This window comes from Lepeophtheirus salmonis, chromosome 13 (genome assembly GCF_016086655.4).
Source record: "Lepeophtheirus salmonis chromosome 13, UVic_Lsal_1.4, whole genome shotgun sequence".
Taxonomy (NCBI): domain Eukaryota; kingdom Metazoa; phylum Arthropoda; class Copepoda; order Siphonostomatoida; family Caligidae; genus Lepeophtheirus; species Lepeophtheirus salmonis.
In genome coordinates this window covers 3,588,166-3,606,416 of record NC_052143.2, presented here as the reverse complement: position 1 = coordinate 3,606,416, position 18,251 = coordinate 3,588,166, and the positions used below count along the sequence as shown (strand labels likewise).

At 28.9% G+C, this 18,251-nt stretch overlaps 1 protein-coding gene across 1 annotated transcript in view; it reads right to left on the bottom strand.

Annotated features, from left to right (window-relative positions):
- The window catches only part of LOC121128684 (zwei Ig domain protein zig-8), a 303,711-nt gene extending 286,068 nt beyond the window's left edge, over positions 1 to 17,643 (bottom strand). Inside the window, exon 1 of the mRNA XM_040724270.2 lies at positions 17,142 to 17,643. The gene's annotated coding sequence lies outside the window, so the exon portion shown is untranslated. The remainder of the gene's footprint in view (positions 1 to 17,141) is intronic.
- Positions 17,644 to 18,251: the final 608 nt, after the last annotated feature.

Here is an 18,251-nt window from a genome sequence, read left to right as displayed (position 1 = left end):
TCAGCTTTCATATGCTGTACACCATTGGTTACAATACGTCACATAACAAAGACAATGGAGGCAGAAAGGCAACGGATTGCAGATCTTCTCTGCACTTATTATTCTGTAAAGGAGATATAAAAAAGGTACCGAAATCCTAGCTGAAACTAACTACACCGAAGGAGATTACTGTAGTCAACATTACTTAACACCAGACCATAAGCGCATATTAACTCAATCTTAGTGAAAGGAAAACCTCACAGATTTCTTGCCTCTAAACTTGGGATCCTTCATCACCAGCTAGCTACTGGGCTATGGAATATGGAAAGTAAAGTCCCACAATTTGGATTTCCCGAAGGGCCTCTTTTCAGAAAGAGTGTGCTGATATGTCCAATGACTACGTTATCAATGTGTACAGGGCCTTCGGTTGTAGACTGGTGACAAATGTGGTCGCAGAAGGAGGGCATTTGGAGAAAAAATGTTGATATTATAAGGTATATTCATAATATAAAATGTACTCCGGATAGGTGCCTGTTGTTCTTTATGAAATTGATTTAAAAATTATTATTTTAAGTGGTACTATTTTCATAAATACACTGTGTTATTCTTAATTTATATAATTTTATTAATGAGAAATATTGATTTTATTCGTTCCAACTCGTTTCTATATAAATTACTAAATTTAACAAAAAAATTATTAATATCATCAAAATTGACCACAAATGAATGTTTAAGAATATAATTTTTCTTATTGATAGCTTATATAACGGTTCTCCATCTTTTAATGAAAACGTCCTCTATTCCAATAAACACGAAAACATTGTACAACATATATATGAATTACTCAATTATGGACTAGGACTTGAGTTATTTTAAACCTTATTCAATTCTTTTTATTTCCTAATATTTAAAGAGAAAATCGATAGTTATTTTCAACGTATCATTTAACGACCTAACAATATTCTCAAAGTATTCTTCCAGAATCGTTACCAAGAAAATAATTTCCAAAAGTGTGCCTCATGTGCCCTACTCCAAAAAAGATGTAAAAGAAATTAATCAGCTAAGAAAATTAGTTTTCAAAAGCATGTCAATGATGCATTTTCTTACAATGTTGATTAATAGCTTATTGTAGTTATATTTCAAGGGGAAGTAAATGAGTACGTGACTTTTTGAAATCCCCCCCCACTCTTAACTGTAATTTCAACACTTCTCCTCCCAATAACCATCTATGAGTTGACTCCTTTCAAATTTGGAACAAACTGGTTCGGTTAATTTGTGTTTCTCAGCCATTAATAAAAGGATACAGTGTCAATTGTGGTGAAAATGAGAAAAAAGTGAATTTCGTGTGCACATAAAACATTCTTTTTTACGGGAAAAAAATCTTCGTAGCCAAAGCTAAGCTTCATAAATACTAAAGAGGGACTGCTACATCAATTTCAATGGTAAAAAGGGGTTCCCTAAATTTTTTCGTGCATGAGATATGCGCCCAATTAAAAAAATGTCGTTGTGATGTAGACCCATCGCGGATTTAAAGTTGATTATATATAGGAAGCGATAAGTACATATATAATTTGGTTCAATTTAAAAAAAATATTACTTAGATTTGAGAAAACTATTTGCGGGATAGGTCCTGTGTTTATTCCCAATTGAACATACACAAAATTGCGTGTCAGATTCGAAGGTGTTCTTGCCATTTTTCAATTGCAATAAGGACAAGTTATTGCAACATTCTGTAACTGCGGACGAAATATGGATTTGCCAGAACAAACAGCAGTCAAAACAGGTCCGGAAAACAGCCAAAGTGGGTTTGTCAGCCAATAAAGTAATGTCGACTGTTTTTGGGAATCCTGTGGTATTATCCAAATTAATTACCTGATGGTAGTCGCCGAGGTTATGCGACAAAAATTTCGAAAGACGTTGTGCATGTTAGTTACAATTTAGCGCCCAGGCGTTTCACCAAATTGTTCAGAACAAGAAAAAAGGCATTAAATAAGATATTAGTTGATTAATTTTAGAACAATATGATACCTATAAAAAAGTATTAATACATATGTATTTCAAAACAAACTTATGAGCACCCTGTATAAGTTTGACTTAAAACTAAACTAAAATATAAATTATTTCATAATTTCGTTACATTTTCTTCATAAATTCATCTACTACTTTCCCATGCAATATTTAAATAAGGTAATTAAACTACTCTACTTTAACTATCTAAATCTATTTGATATGTAGGAAATAAATATGAATAAAAACATTCGCTTATCTTTAAAATGAAAGTTGATTTCTATGGGGAATACTTTTAAAATTGCAGATATGATTCAGCATTTAACTATTAAATTGCATTACATAAATGTGCATGTCTCTTTTAAAAAATGAAAAGTATTTTACATTTATTTCAACTTAAAAAAAATTACATTGTTCTAATAATGGCGATGTTGCGATGGAGGCCAGAAGAGCCATCATAGGCAATTGAATCAACGCCGGGAGGACATCCTTGGACATCAGGGAGGCATTTAACCTGAGCAAGGCCACATTCTGTCGGGCCAGAAATCATTTGTCTGATGGGAACAACCTTAAGGACAAACCCAAGAGTGGAAGATACACCAAAGTTAAGCCTGAAGACATCATGGAGCCTTTTAAGGTAAGCCCAATGATGGAGATGTCAGAGTGCGCCAAGAAGAAGATAGTACATCAATCTACTGTGAGTAGGGTCATCCGCAAGGTCACTTAGAAGAATTGAGAGGCAACTTCTATCCCAACGTCAAAAAGAACTTCGTCTTCAGCGATGTCAACAACTCTTGAATGATCTGAAGCACAATAGCAACCAGGTAAGAAGCCCAACAAGGCCACGAACGTATTTCATCTGGATGTGTCTCCGGCCCATAATGCTATTATTCTACAAGAGTAGATGGGTAGTAACACGAGCTTCTGAACAAAGAAACTTTGGTCCCCTCAGAGCCCAGATCTGAATATACTGGATTTTTGCATTTGTTGGAAAATTGAGAAGAAAGCCTGCAAGGTCCGCCACCCGAATATTGATCCCTGAAGACCTCCGTTAGACAGCAGATTGATAATTATGAAAAAGGACTTAGTTGCCAATGTGTGTAAGAAGGTGAGCGGTTGGAGGCTGTCATTAAGGGTGATGGTGGTCATATAAATTAGTTATGTGTTATATTGAAAAATATTGTAAAATAAAATTTTCTATGTAGAACATCATCCTGATCAATTAAGAGTATTTTAATGACTACATAAATGGAGGCCTTAGTACTTTTTCTACACCTAGTATATAGGTATATTACTGATAAGGCTAATAATTTCCATAGATACTATGTTCTTTGCTTATTTTTCATTAATATATCCTGATTAAAATCAAACTTGTAAAATCCTATAATCAGCACATGATAGAAAAACGATGAATTTACAATTGTTCATTTTGATTTTAGTTTATCAATCATTTCCATAGCTGCATTTTCTTTTGATTAATTATTTTTTTAATAAACCCACTGTTTTTTGTTTTTTTTGTTTACTAAAGAAGACATTGTTGTTTATATTTTTGATGAGGCATTCATATTCTATTATACCGAGAGAAATGAAAAAAGTTTATAGTTATTTTTCGATAGTAAGCAATTAATTTACCCTAAGCACTTAGAGCAGACTCTTGTATTTTTGACTCCTGGTCTTTTTAATATTTTTTCCCCTTACTTTAGATATAACCCGTGATGATTTTCTAGCCAATGACTGATCCAGTCATTGGCTAGAAAATTAGTCATTAGTCATTTTCTGCAAATTCTTTGAATTCCATATCCTCTTCGAACTGAGGTGGTGGGGTTATGAGATTTTTTTTTCTTCTGAGACACTTGCTGATGAAATATTTACTCAATGAACTGTAGGTTTTCTTTTGTATCTTGTTGTTGTACATCCATTATGAATTTTATTATTGTCATTGTAGATTTTTGATTTATCCTTTTTACGTTGTTGCTTTTTTTCACCTTTGAATCCGCTCCATAAGTGATTGACTTTCACTTTCCTATTTGCTCTTCGTCGGCATACTATTTAATATTAAATTTTATCATACCGGTGCTTTCAAAGTTTTTCTGAATACTTTCCGTACGACTACAACCTGTTGTGTTTCGATCATAAGCAATGAATTTACTTGAAAAACTTTTTCAAATCTCTTTATTCACGTTATTAAACATATTTACATACCATTCAATGCTTTTTATTTATATGTTGATATTCATACCTGATATCAAATCAACATAACAATACAATTATATCCCCAATAGGGGCTACCCAGCTATAGATTACAATTGACAAATTGCAAGAAGATCCTGAAAGAGCCATTCATGCCATGGATGTTCCAGACCGTCCCAGATGGGCATTATGTATTTAAGAAGGTTGTTACCGGGCCTATGATCTCAAAAACGGCTAAGAAGTTCTTGAAAGGCAATGAGCCTTATTGGAGCAAGTTGATGAAGCCCCTATAATCTGGATCCCAACCCTCTGGATTATACAAACTAGTTGCAAATTGAGAAGAAAACATGTAACTTCTGCACCTAAACATTAATGAACACCGTCAATGATTAATGAACCATTTTTTCTTAAGAATGTCAAGATAGTCCGCAAGGACTTATCTTTAAGATTGTACGCTGTTTGTGGAGTCAATGAAGTTAAAAAATGTTCCTTTTCGTCTGATATAAATCTAAAAAAATCAATATATTTAATTTTAAAAGGGTAATTCTCAATCAAGTCAAACTTTATAACATTTTGTGTTTCACTTGTTATGAAGGATGGATCAGATCCTAAATTTTAACATCTGGTCTATCCCGTCATAAATCAAAATTTTACACAAAACCCGTTCTATGGAACAAACTTTTGGAGACAGAACCTGGGATATGATCTCTTTTTAAATCATTTATAAAGGTCTGATAAAACTCTATATAATAAGTATATTGTGATAGTATAAGCCAATGAAAGACAGTAATTAAGTAAATGTATTAAGAGTTTAATAAAAATATCGGACATCATTTTTACAATGTATATGGTATACAAAATATATATCGGAAAACAAGTCCTTTCTACATAATATGTTATAAATTAGGAAAAAAAGGTTTGTTGTAGCTATAAAAGCCGTGAAAAGTGTATCTATGTACAATTGTTTAATTGTACTTTTGGATTTAATTAATATTTTTCCCACAATTATGTCAAATTTATTCCGAGCAGTTTGAAATAATAAGTTCCTCAATATTTTGCAAATTTCATTTGATGTGTTATTTAGGAACACGACAAAAAGGAAATGACACATAATCCAACCCAACGGTTATATTTTTTGACATATATGTGCTTAAAATTCCAGAAGAAAAAAAAATAAGTAAATTAATGCTTACATTAAGGAAACAAAAGAAAATCTCTTGTACCACACCGCTACATTAGAATGAAATCTCGTGATACAGCAAAATTGTAATTTTTAAAAGGTAGACCAATGAATAAAATATATTTATGGGCTTATATCTATTTATGGTGTAAATATACAACTAAGGCTATACTTTGAAACTTCATTTTCTTAAAAGTAGTGATGTGCCAAGAGTTTTTGTGTTTAGATCAATTAGTGTTTTACAAGTTAACGAAAAGAGACACCAAAACTCGACTTGTGTACCTAAAAGGTGAGTATTGACTTGCAAATAGTTAAAAAATTGTAACTCGTTCAAAAAATAGGATTCTTTCAGTCTTTTTTCCGAAGAGGTTGTATGTAAGTCGACAAGAGAGACTTCCTTTTCTCTCTAAAATGGATGTTTTCCTTCAGGCAACACTAAGTAGAAGTATGTTGATTTTGGTGTTTTCCAAACGCTTTTATATTTCTTTTAAACAGATTCAAAAAGTTTTGCATTCATACGAGGAAGAAATCAGCTAAATCCGATCAGGTTAAGAATGTTAATGTATCGAATGATGATTTTGGTTACACAATTGCAGCATTTTCATTGCTGCAGCTGCTTGCTATTTTACTTTTATGATTAAAATTCTGGATGATTACATCTCAACTTGGAAGTTTGCGGGAGATCTTAAAAAATTAAATCCTTCACTCTCAGCAACATACTTGATGGTTTTGGATACCAGTTATTTGCAATTTTAACACTCTTTTTAGATTGAGATAGCTCTTTGCTTTATTTTTCGTTATTTTATCTTAATTTTATTAAAAAAATTCATTTCGTATAACTTGTTGTTCGTTTTTAGTTTTTGTTTTTTCATTATCTTAAACAAGGTTGTTTGAGTGCATTGCTCAGTCATTTTTTCTAGGAAAGGAATTTGAACTAAAATATTTATTTATATTTGTAATATGCAACTTTTCTGGATAAATAAAGAGGGGAAAAATCTTAACTATGAATTTTTAAAGTTAGAAAAGAGTTTTTCAACCCCATTTCTTCTCTTTAATCATGCATATTATAATAAAATATTAGTTAGCCATTTCAAAAAAGCAATTTTATATTGACTATATCCAACTATACTAAAAAATTTAACTTGATTTCATTGTAATGCAGCAATATACTCTAATAATGTTATAAGTAGGATTCTATAAGTGCTTTTAAAAAATATCACTTCTTTGTAAATGTTTTAATTAATATGTATTTTTTTTCTCAAAAATAGTAACTAAACCTATTCTTCAAATATTTATTCATCGTTTAAAACAAAATTTAAGTTTATTCTACATAATTAAAAGCTCTTTTTAAAATGAAAGTTATGACTAAATAGACAGGATATCAAAGAAAGGGAAATTTAACTTTCTGCTCTAAAAATTAATAGAATTTAACTTAGGAAGATATATCTGGAAGAATAAAACTATTATTTTTAACTAATAGTGGAGACTACATAACTAAATATCTCTTCTGAAAGTATGAATTTAATTATAATTAAGCTATGGTTTATAGTTACAAGAAAAAAAATTGAATTAGGTTATTATTGTAAATATTAAGGAATCATATAATACATAAATACCGAGTGGTCCACTAAAATATGAACACTTTTAACTTTAAACTTCAACAAGATATAATTTATGATTAACAAAAGAATTTTAACAAAATTAATACTACGAATAGATATTTCTCTGAGCTCTCTTAATCATTAATTTAGTTTTCCTATCTTGTAATAATGGCTTCCAAGCCGCAGAGGAAGGTCTGGCACCTGTTGAAGATGTAGTCTACTGTCATGTCGTCCCAGTGCTGGCTGAAAGTGGCTTTGAGGGCCTCGGTGTTTGGAAGACGGACACTATCGGAGGTTGGCATCAGGGATGGGGGGTGTCAAAAATAATTATAAGGATTCATTCGAAAGAATAGTGCAACGGTGAAGGTGGATTTCTTTGATTGCTGGTGTCAAAAGTGGCCTCTCCACCCTCACAAGGCTCTTTACTCCCCTTTTTTTTATAGCTCTATGTGCAGTCTGGTGTGAATCTACGATATCTTTTTCATGGGTCCCCATGGAGCTGAAAGGATTAGCCTTGGGTGTTTTCTTTAACCCATCCGGATCCAGTTTGCCCATTTTAACATATATATTCTTCCTCTCCAACGTTTTGTACATACTGACGGCGTAGATGGTGTTCCTGGAGACCACCAACTGCTGAAAGTGTGCGAATGGAAATTCGTTGATCACGATCACCTCACATTTTACCAACTTATGTATGTACATGCTCTAGTTATTTTTTTTCTTTTTTTAATAATTATTTAGCTTTAATATATATTCAAATATGAACAAATTTAATTCATTAAACCATCACTAATTATTAAGGAAGTAAGTTCAGTTTTCTATGGACCATCCGGTAATGCAGTATAAGAAAAAATGGGTACCAAGAAAGTTACCCAAAGAAATGGAGAAAAGTTGTCCAAAAGAAAATTATCCGAGACGGAACGCATAAAATTTTATCAAATATGGATTTCGAAAAAAAAAATGTTTGACAGAATACTTTATGTATTTTTTTAAGGATTAATATACCTTTGTTTCACCCTTCTTTTTTTTTTTTGTTCCAAGCCATCATTGGATACAATATTTTAGTATTTGGAATCTGTATCCATCATTGAGAGTTCTAATTTTAAATTGTACAGTTAAATATGGGAGTCCATTCAAAAATCTAATAAAACTATCTATTATTAATACTCAATGCCTCTTTTTTATTGGAATTGCTTTGATTTTCCAAAAACTTCCTAAATGTACTTAGATACGAAACATTTCATAAAAGCGTCCAAATCATCCCACAAGAATTAATCATTTTTTTCAAGCCCACATTTTTTTGTTACAATCTATACGTTTTGAAGCAAAATGAAAGTAAATACTCCGGAAAAAAAATTGAAGAGCAGAAATTTTAATCAAACTTAACACTGGAACAAAAGAAATATTAAGCTTATTCTTTTTTTCATTTACATATTTTTTAAGAATCCAAAATGTGATAATGAAACTTGTTTCCTTTATGAATTTGTGAATGAAAATAAAAATGTGATATTTTTTGTCAAAGCTCAAATATAAATATGAGTTTTCAGTCAACACCTATTCAAAAAACTAATACAATTAAAAATTTAATATTTTAAATTATAACTTCTTAATCATAAAAATAAATGAAGCAAATACATTTTCAAAAAATTAAGTTGGTTTTAAGAGAAAACGTCATTGATTTTAATTCATATTTGTTATTATTTATTCATACTTATTCAGTGTTAAGACCAGTTTTATCAGTCCGTCACACCAGTTCTTAGTCCTCAAAGTCCCTCAGACTTTCAGAACTACAACTGATTATAAAAAAAAAAGTTGAATGACGTCAAAAAGGGTATAATTTTATAAGTTTTTTTTATGATTTTGTTTATTTAATATACAGATCATAAATATATAAATAAACCGGAGCAATTTTGTAACAAGTGCATAAATAAACATTATAGTTTATAGTTAATGCTCTGGGGTAGAATTTCAACTAATATATATTTATAACTAATATATATTTTGTTTTTTAAACAACAATAAACATACAAATGAGCAATACATTTAGTAACCCCCTTTTCAAAATGTTTCTATCAGTCGGGAAGTCGACTGCAAGTACGAGATTTCTTCTCCTGCAAAATAACATGACTCACATCCTGACGTAGGAATTTTCATTGTGAGAGAGACATAGCGGTCAGAAAGTGGGAAGATAATACGTCTCTACTCATTTTCCCCAATAAGCTGATAGGAATTAGTCGCCTGGCGATGACGTTTAAATATATATATATATATATTTATTTAATGTTCCTTTAATTGGTTAGATGAAGTTGCACTGATTAAATATAAGTAACCATTGTAGTATTAAAATTACTTGAACTAACTTATGAATTTTGTGTGAAGTCCATTTACCTTAAGTATATTTTTCACTAGGAATCACCTTAGCGCCAACCTACGCATACTGAGTTCAAGAGAATAATTTCTCCCGAGCGCGTTCTCTATGAGCTATGACGATTCCATTGAGAAATTTACAATTAAGAATTGTAAAGTCAATGGTTGTTATTACCGCAGAAACTCCATTGTTTTACTTTGAAATTCCATAAAGAACATAACCTTTAACATATATTTTTTTACCCATTCGTCAACCCTTTTAAGTTTATGGATACAAAATATTTAAGGATATAGATGACAGGGCAGTCAACAAACACGTAAAGTGTGTTAATATGTAGTTATATTTTTTTGGGATTGATACGCAGGACTAAGATGGACTGGACGAAGACGGAATTGGAAATAAGGACTGAAACAACAACACTCATATATATAATAAAGTGATAAAGATAAAATATTTTACGAATGCGAAATACTCCTTCCATCAATGGAGTAAGTAGATGTGTCTCTGGAGCACTTATTTTTGGTTAGGTCTACATTTTGTTGAACAATAATACTGGAAAGCACTTCCTTTAAGAATAGCGCTAAGTATTAATAATAAAATAATTAAAGAGAGAATGAGAAGAAGAGACCTTCCATACGATCTCTGCAACACAATAAAGGATAGAAGGATCCATAAATAATATGTGAGGTCATTGTTTGATCCGTATCTCACGTCTAAGCAGTCCTACCTGAGATACCGAGTCGCCTTTGGATTGTATTATATATAGAGAAGGAGGTCTCCCTATAAGGACTACAGAAAAAAGAAAACACTCTCCCATGTCTTTTGTGACGGCAAGGAACTTGAATTGATATAGACATTAATGTCTAATAAGCTCGCTCACTCTCTAGGGAGAGGGCGGACCCTATAGGAAAAAAAAATATGGTTTTAACAACGTGGCTTTTCCGTTAAGTATTGGATCCGAATCTATCGCAAAATATGATTGAAAGATCCAATTTTAAAAATATTCAACTTCACACAAATATATCCTACTTTGTTTTTAACGAATTTAGCTTTTTACAATATGTTTTGTGATTTTTAGATGATTATTTCACTAATTTGTCAACTCCTATTATTTAATCATGTTTTTTTTTTTTGTTTGGTTTTTCCTTTTACGTTTATAATACTCTGAATATATAATAATAATGAGGAATTGCAAGTAAATAAATAAATAAAAAAAACTGCCAAAATATAAATTTTAATTTGAGAGTCAATAACGCCTCCAGGTGACATAACGCGGTTTCCATGTCCCCCTCCATCGATGAGTAATTTCACATAAAAAATATAATAGTAATAATTTTGTTATTAAAGCTAATACTGTAAATTGGTGCAAATAGTTGACTTATGTTACAAAGTTTTTTGGTTTTTTTTTTTTTGCTCAATATCCCTACTACAAGCTGAATTATGTATATTGTATACACTACAAAGTGAATTTCATTTCAACTATCCCCCTGTCTCTGTTTCTCTCCTCTATATGCATATATAATCAAAGTAAAAAAAATTAAAATTATATAGTTGTCATTACAATGATGGAATATTCATGAGATAATCTATATGTATTCTTTATTTTATGTCGTTCTTTATCAACCTTTTTTCATATATTAAATACAGAATAACTTATTTTTAACTCTTTAAAACATATAACTATAATTTAATTACATCTATACCTATAATAATAGTAATTCATTTTGCATGTTGAGTCGTTACCATTACATAATATTGAGATCATTAATCTAGACATGTCCAAGACAAAAGTATCATGCTTTACAAATTGTTTTAGTGTCTTGCAACTCGTGTATTTTATTTCACCATGCTTGAGAAGTTGTTATTTCTTTCCTTTTATATCTATGTAGGATGTATTGTGTTTGATACACCTTTCTACCTTTGTTATTAATTGCTATAGTTTAACTTTTTAATAAATATAAAAATATCAAGTAACTTTTATCGACATTTTTAATGAGTATGAGTAGTTTAAACGTCATACAAAATACATTTTTGACATTTATAAGAACTAATCATAACTTTTGCACAAAAATGATATCTGAATATAATTGTTCCTCGAATTTAAGGGGTTTAGTTAGTTAAACATAAATATAAAAATAGTAGTCCCTCTAGTGTAGAGTACACTACTTTTATCAACCAGTCCCTCCATTCTACTTATGTGCATAATATGCTAAACCTCCATTATTTTGAGGTAGGTAGCTTTTACCTTTTATAAAGTACTCCCAAGCAAATTATTATTACATAAAGGCATTGAACTATTTAATTGTAGGCAAACATTTGTTTTACCCATTAACATAAATTCTTTTAATAAATATTGAATGTAATTGTTCATACATATGTTATGGATTCGATAAATTCTCGAGAGGTAATAAAAAAAGAGCATGTCTTTAATCGTTTTAAGAAGCAAAGCAAAATAAAAAAAAAGAACAAAACAAAAACTATGTAGTTTTCTCATAGAGTTTAATGAAGGATTTAAAAATACAATCAACCATTCAAATATACTTGTTATTTGCACACACATGTATGTACATAAATACATTATGGCCAAAAAGAGCAATAATAGTCGGCTATACATAAAATAAAGAAGAAATCATTTGGTTAGGACTATTAAAAGGCGCATGTCTAGTCAAGATATCAGAAATATATAATTAAAGATAGCATAAACCATTCAGATCAATTTTTAAGAGGAAAAATAGTAAAGGAAAGGCGAAAAAGAATAAATATTCTTCACTTAATCATAATTACTATCATAGCTAAAAATAATAAACAGCAAAAAAAAAAAAGATCACCAACTGAATACATCACAAATGCTTATTAATTATGTTACAATATTATATATAATACTGGTCATCAAAAATTTATTTATTTTAACTCTTGGATGTATATAATATGTGTTCTTTTTTTATTTTGGGAAACATAAAAATGACCTCTAGAAGCCAAAATTTCAGCTTTTGTGGCCAATAAAGTACTTGTTTGAAAAATATTTTGTTGAAGTATATATTTCTTTCCTTAGAAATATTTTAAAAAAAGAAGACATGTTGCGACATAGCGCATTGAGCAACGTACTCGTGAGAAATTATTTTCTTGAACTTAATATTCGTAGGTTGGATTCACGGTCCTTCTTGAAAGGAAATATTCAATATGTATATGGACTTGAAATACCATTCCTACGTCAGATAGAATAATTGTCATACTATTTGGTGTATTTATAGTTAATCATTACAGTCCCATTGGTTCAATAAAATGTATATTAAAAAAAACATTTCAAATCCCAAATATATTAATAGATATGTTATCTATCTTTTTCTGAATTGTAGAAATGCATTGTAACTACAAATAAAAGGACAAAAATGAAAATCCTAGTTTTGTCATAAAATGAATTCATACACCTTCACAATAAAAAAAAGAAAACCTTAATAAAATAATACTTGAAAGATTATTACTGTTGGTTGTTGATTTTTTTTTTTTTGTTAAGCTATACATGGTTATTTGAAATGTTGCCCTCTGTAGGCCATCAAACCAAAAATTAATAAATAATCAGGGGCAATTTTATGTTTTTCAATGTACATAGAATCAGAAACACACCATCATAATTTCAAGGCGGGGAAAAGGTTGAATTGTATAATTTATGACCAAAAGAAAAGGATAAATTGAGATGGTGAGATGTGGTTAACAAATTAATAAAAGCGTTAGACCCATTTCAGGATGTTGTCTAATAATCAAAAATCACTTTGATAGTTTGAAAAACAAAAACCTTAGAATTTTATCAAAACAAAGACCAATCTAAAAACAAGATGAATTATGAAATTATGACGGAAATATCTTCAATAAAAATGTATAAATTGGAAACCAGTAAAATTTCCAAAACATATCACCCATGTATTTGCAAATTGACTTAAATATATTGAAACTTACATTTTGTAAATTATGAGTATTTTTTCAAATAATTTTGTTATTCATTGTCAAATAAGTTAGATCAACTTAGTTTTTATTGTAAAGAGTTTTGATAAAATGTAAAGATGTATCGTAAATAATAATAGTTATAAAGTTCTCTTACCGTATGGGTTCAAGATACACTTTTTCTAGGCTAAGTGTGTGAAACAAAAAAATGTACAAGCAAATAAATGTTCGATTAATTTTTTAAACGATGGTGATAAAAACAAAAATAATGTATTGTGAAGTCAGCACAGAAAGCACTTCAATTAGAGATTGATCTTCACTTCTAACATCCTCCAATAATTTTAAGGTGATGAGACCTATTATAATATTCCTAGAATATTATGGAAAAATTCACTTAGAGTCATCTGTTGGAAATCCAAGGCGTTACTATTATTATGGAGAAGAATATTTACTTATTTTGTTGTTTGAATTAGCTTGTTATATTTCATACTACAATAGAATTGTCAAAGCAATCGATTTAAAACTCTACGAGTGTATATTCTGTTAACGAGTTGAATAAAAACCTTATTGATTAATAAGCCTCTTTGGAGTTAAATGTTTATATTTAGAAAATATATCATCTCAATCTTCAATACTTTATTTATATTTTAGATAATTTTGATATAATGATTACAATATTAATATTCTTTTGTATTTTACTAGTGTTCAGAACGTTGATACGTGGTGTTTTGTTACTCAGATCTTCTTGAAACGTGAATAAATCCATGTTATTAAGGCATAATAATAACAATTGCATCTATCAAAGACCCAAAATAATATGGTAGCTAGCTTTGAACGTCATTTGCCTATAATTACTGGACAATTATGTCTTTAATAGTTGAGCTATTCACTTGAAACGATTATTTGAGTTCAAAAAATCAATTTCTATCAAAAATTAACATAGGAATTGTTGTAATTGTGGGACAATCATTGTGTTAAATGAAGAACCCCACCATTTTTGGTGAAAATGGCTAACTACCATAATATTTCAAGTCTCTTTCCAAAAGCTTTCTAAAGGGAAGTTGCAAAATACAATGAAGATAGCTATCTGATACATTAATAAATTCATGTTTTAATGAAACTGATGATTGCTATAAGACTCATATTTTAATTAAATGCATATTTTAATTGCATACGTTTACAAATAAAGTATGGATAATTATAAAATATTTCTAAATAATTATATAATCTATATTTTTAATACTTTAAACTCCAGTAAAAAAAGGTATATACTCTTTTACTCTCTTTATTCATAAAAATAAATAATACAACAGATTATTTATTTTAACTACCATATCTCTTAAATTACCTATGATTTTCTATCCTTTCATTAAATGTTGAAATTGTACTCCTGTTGTGTCTAAGATGTTTTTAATTCTTATCCAAGCTTTCAATTTTTTGCCAGATTTATCAAAAATTGTTCAAAATTTTCAAAACAATATTTCATCCTTAAAAACGTTGTTTTTCCCTTAATATTATGATGATAAATTGTTTTTGAGGCAGAAAAGAAACAATATTTCATTATACATATATAGATAATAGTTGTATCCAAACTGATATAGAATGGATAAATTAAACTAATCCTAGCTTTAATAATTCTACTATGTCCATTATTCTTGCTCAGAAAAAAAACTACATCAAACTTGTATATATATTCTTGACAGAATTCATCTTTTTTGTTAAGGAAATGATGTTTATAAATATCCTTTATGCCTCATTTCTTGCAAATTCATATTCGTATATGTGTTTGACAACCAATATATGAATATCTCATTTTTAAGTAAGTAGTTTGATTTCCTCAAAACCACCAGTAATTTTTACATGAAGAATTGTATACAAGCTTTTTTTTCTATAATAATTTTCTTAGTTTAGTAAAAAGACAATAATGCTACAAAAAGTCAACTCTTGCTTAAAATGGATAAAAACCGAGCGATATTAACGCTGTAAATAATATCTTAAAAAGAACAAACACAATTGTTACTTTTGAATTCAGGGTTTTTTGACAAACATTGATTCTTTATACTTGAATATTTAAAGCTTTAAAAAATTTACCATAACTCGATTTATTTTCAAATTAGATCCCCAATTTCTTCATTTTTCCTCAATAACTTTTTAAGCTACTTTTATTTAAAGACTTCATTTAATTATATGACTTTTATCAATGTGATCACAATCAAAAGATTCCTTTTTTGTCATATTTTGTACAAACAATGTATTTTCTCTGTTTTAAAAAAAGAGACAAGAATAATTAAAAAATACTTTTTGAATCTGAAAATATATATCTACAAACTATATAAAGATTTTTCACAGCAAAAAAGTGGAACTAAAAAATGTGAATGTCTCTTAAAATTTTTAAAAGAATCTCTTTAGACCACAATAGCAGATATTTTAAACAAAAAAAAAGCCCTTTACATGTTTCTCGTATCAAACATGGCACATACATAATATCCATTCAAAGACAACACAAAGTTTAACTTTTTTTTGTCTACTAGTGTTATTAACCCTTTTATAGTTTTAACTCTTTTTAGGTAATTGAGCCTGGTAGTATTTTTTTGTAAATGATATAAGCTAAAATACTTTACGTTACTTCAAATATCATTTTACCTATTATTTTGTAATTTAAATTCGTCCGTTTCTGTACTACAAATATTAATTATTAGAAATGAAGAATTACACATTTTACAGTCTTAACTTTTAAAACAATTACAAAACTTTAGGGTAACATGATGTAATTAGTATTGAAATGTAGTTTAGATTAAAATGTGTGCGTACATAGAGTGGAAATTGTGTTATTAAAAAGGTGGAGGGTCAAAAGTTGCCTGTAGTCATCATTTGATTATATCCATATGTTATGGAAGGAGTTTTTTCTGTAAATTGACTTGGATCATAAAAATATGCTTCTTATTAAATAAATGTTGGATGGATATTTAGCATATTTAAAAAAAAAACAAGCCAAATAACTAATTTTATATTTTTCTACAAATAAACAAAATTAATTAAAAGTTAAATATATTATCATAACTTTTGAATTTAATTTATTTGCAAAAACTTACATCTACATATATGTTACATACAAAATATTCATACTCATATATAAAAATATCAATTATTTGAAAACAAACTATTCTTAGAATGAATAACTACGCAAAGATAATTATAGAATCTAGAATATGTCATTATTTAAAAAAAAAAAGAAATATAGGAAGCCTCCATATTGGTCGTTTGAATATAATTTTCTAATTTGCTTATTGCATATTGCTAATATACATATTTATGTGTATATTCAAATATATTTACTAAGATTATTGAGCAAATGTTCTTAATGTTTTGTTGTTTTATAGTTATAAAACTACTGTTTTTTGGTTTTGGAGTAAATGTTGAAATTTAAAGCACAAAAATAAGTGCATTACTACAATACTCAACTAGTAGGATATTGTAAATATAAATATGTCTTCTAAAACTCTTTGGAAAACCGATGCATGTTATAGATAATTGATCATTCACTCACAAATTTTATAATCATGAGACAATAATAGTGTAATATATTTTAAGTAAGAACATACATATTACATAAAATAATATAATGTATGTGTTATTTTAGAAGCAACAATTTACTTTTTCCCTCGTCACTGATGTGCTGAGTAACCAACATCTCATGGGAGCCAAAACTTGATATTTATTTATACATGACAAATTTTAAGATTTCTTGATATACTAGAACAGATTTACATTTTACTTTGAAACTTTTTACTTTGTCTATGAAAGTACAATATTCAATACAGAATAAATGATGCATGAATGTTATTTATTCCTTTGGACAACTTGGGGGACTATTTACCTAATATAATGACGATAAAAAGCAGTGAGTTCTTGAATCTCATGATGAAGTCTACTCTCCGTAATAAGTTTATGAATCTAAAAAGAGTTTTCAACGTTAGTCGATATTAAACCCACTTTTTTTTTTTGGTAAAATTATTTTTTGATGAAGGAACACACAAATGTAACAAATTTTTATTCACTTTTTATATACAAGGTATGATCAGTTTGTTAGTTTATATATTTTAATACCTCTTATGGCAAGGAACTACTTTGTGAAGCAGAGAATTACTTTTACTGAAAAGAATCATCGGGGAAACGAGGAGGGGAGGACGCCCTTTGGGAAAGTTGTTGTATAGCGTGTGCTCGGATGGAGCGTGTGAAAAAAGGCTTTTCTTAATACATTAAGAAATAAATAGAATCAGTATATTTTGTCATAGTATTATTTTATTTAATTTTGTGATTCTTGTTTCCTTGATGTAACTTGAATTTTTTTGTTGTTCTTCCAGTTGCCAATATAAGAATTTTTTCGAATAATTAATTTATTGGCAAGAGTTGCAAAAGATTCATTAAGTATTTTTAAATATTTATAAACAACTGCAACTTTTTCTTGCGAGAATACATTTTTTTTTGGTAAAAGCTCAATAATTATTTTCTAAAAATATATATATTTATTATTGAATAAAATGAAAAGATTCTGAAGATGATTAAAAAGCCAAGTCACAAAGGAGTCAAAAGAATGTAAAACAAAAACCTGATTATTTACACAACATTTTTTTGGAAAATAATGTAGTATAAAATATATGTTCACGCTGATGAGTAATTTTATAAAGAATTATGGCATAAGACCTGTGAAACATAATAAGTACATACAAAAAGAAATAATGCAATTTATTATGGCAGGGGTAAGCCACGTCCTTCTAAATAAATAGCATGGAAACAAAAAACTAATGACATTCACTCAGATGAAAACTTATCTCCCCTCATCAATAACTCAACATGATTTAGTGACTTAAATAAAATAGTGTCACAAACTTATGTCTCTTTATAAGACCATATGTATTAGAAGAATTAGTCTTATATCTGTTGATGTAATTTCACGGAACCATTATTTGTAATCTTATAGTAGCTT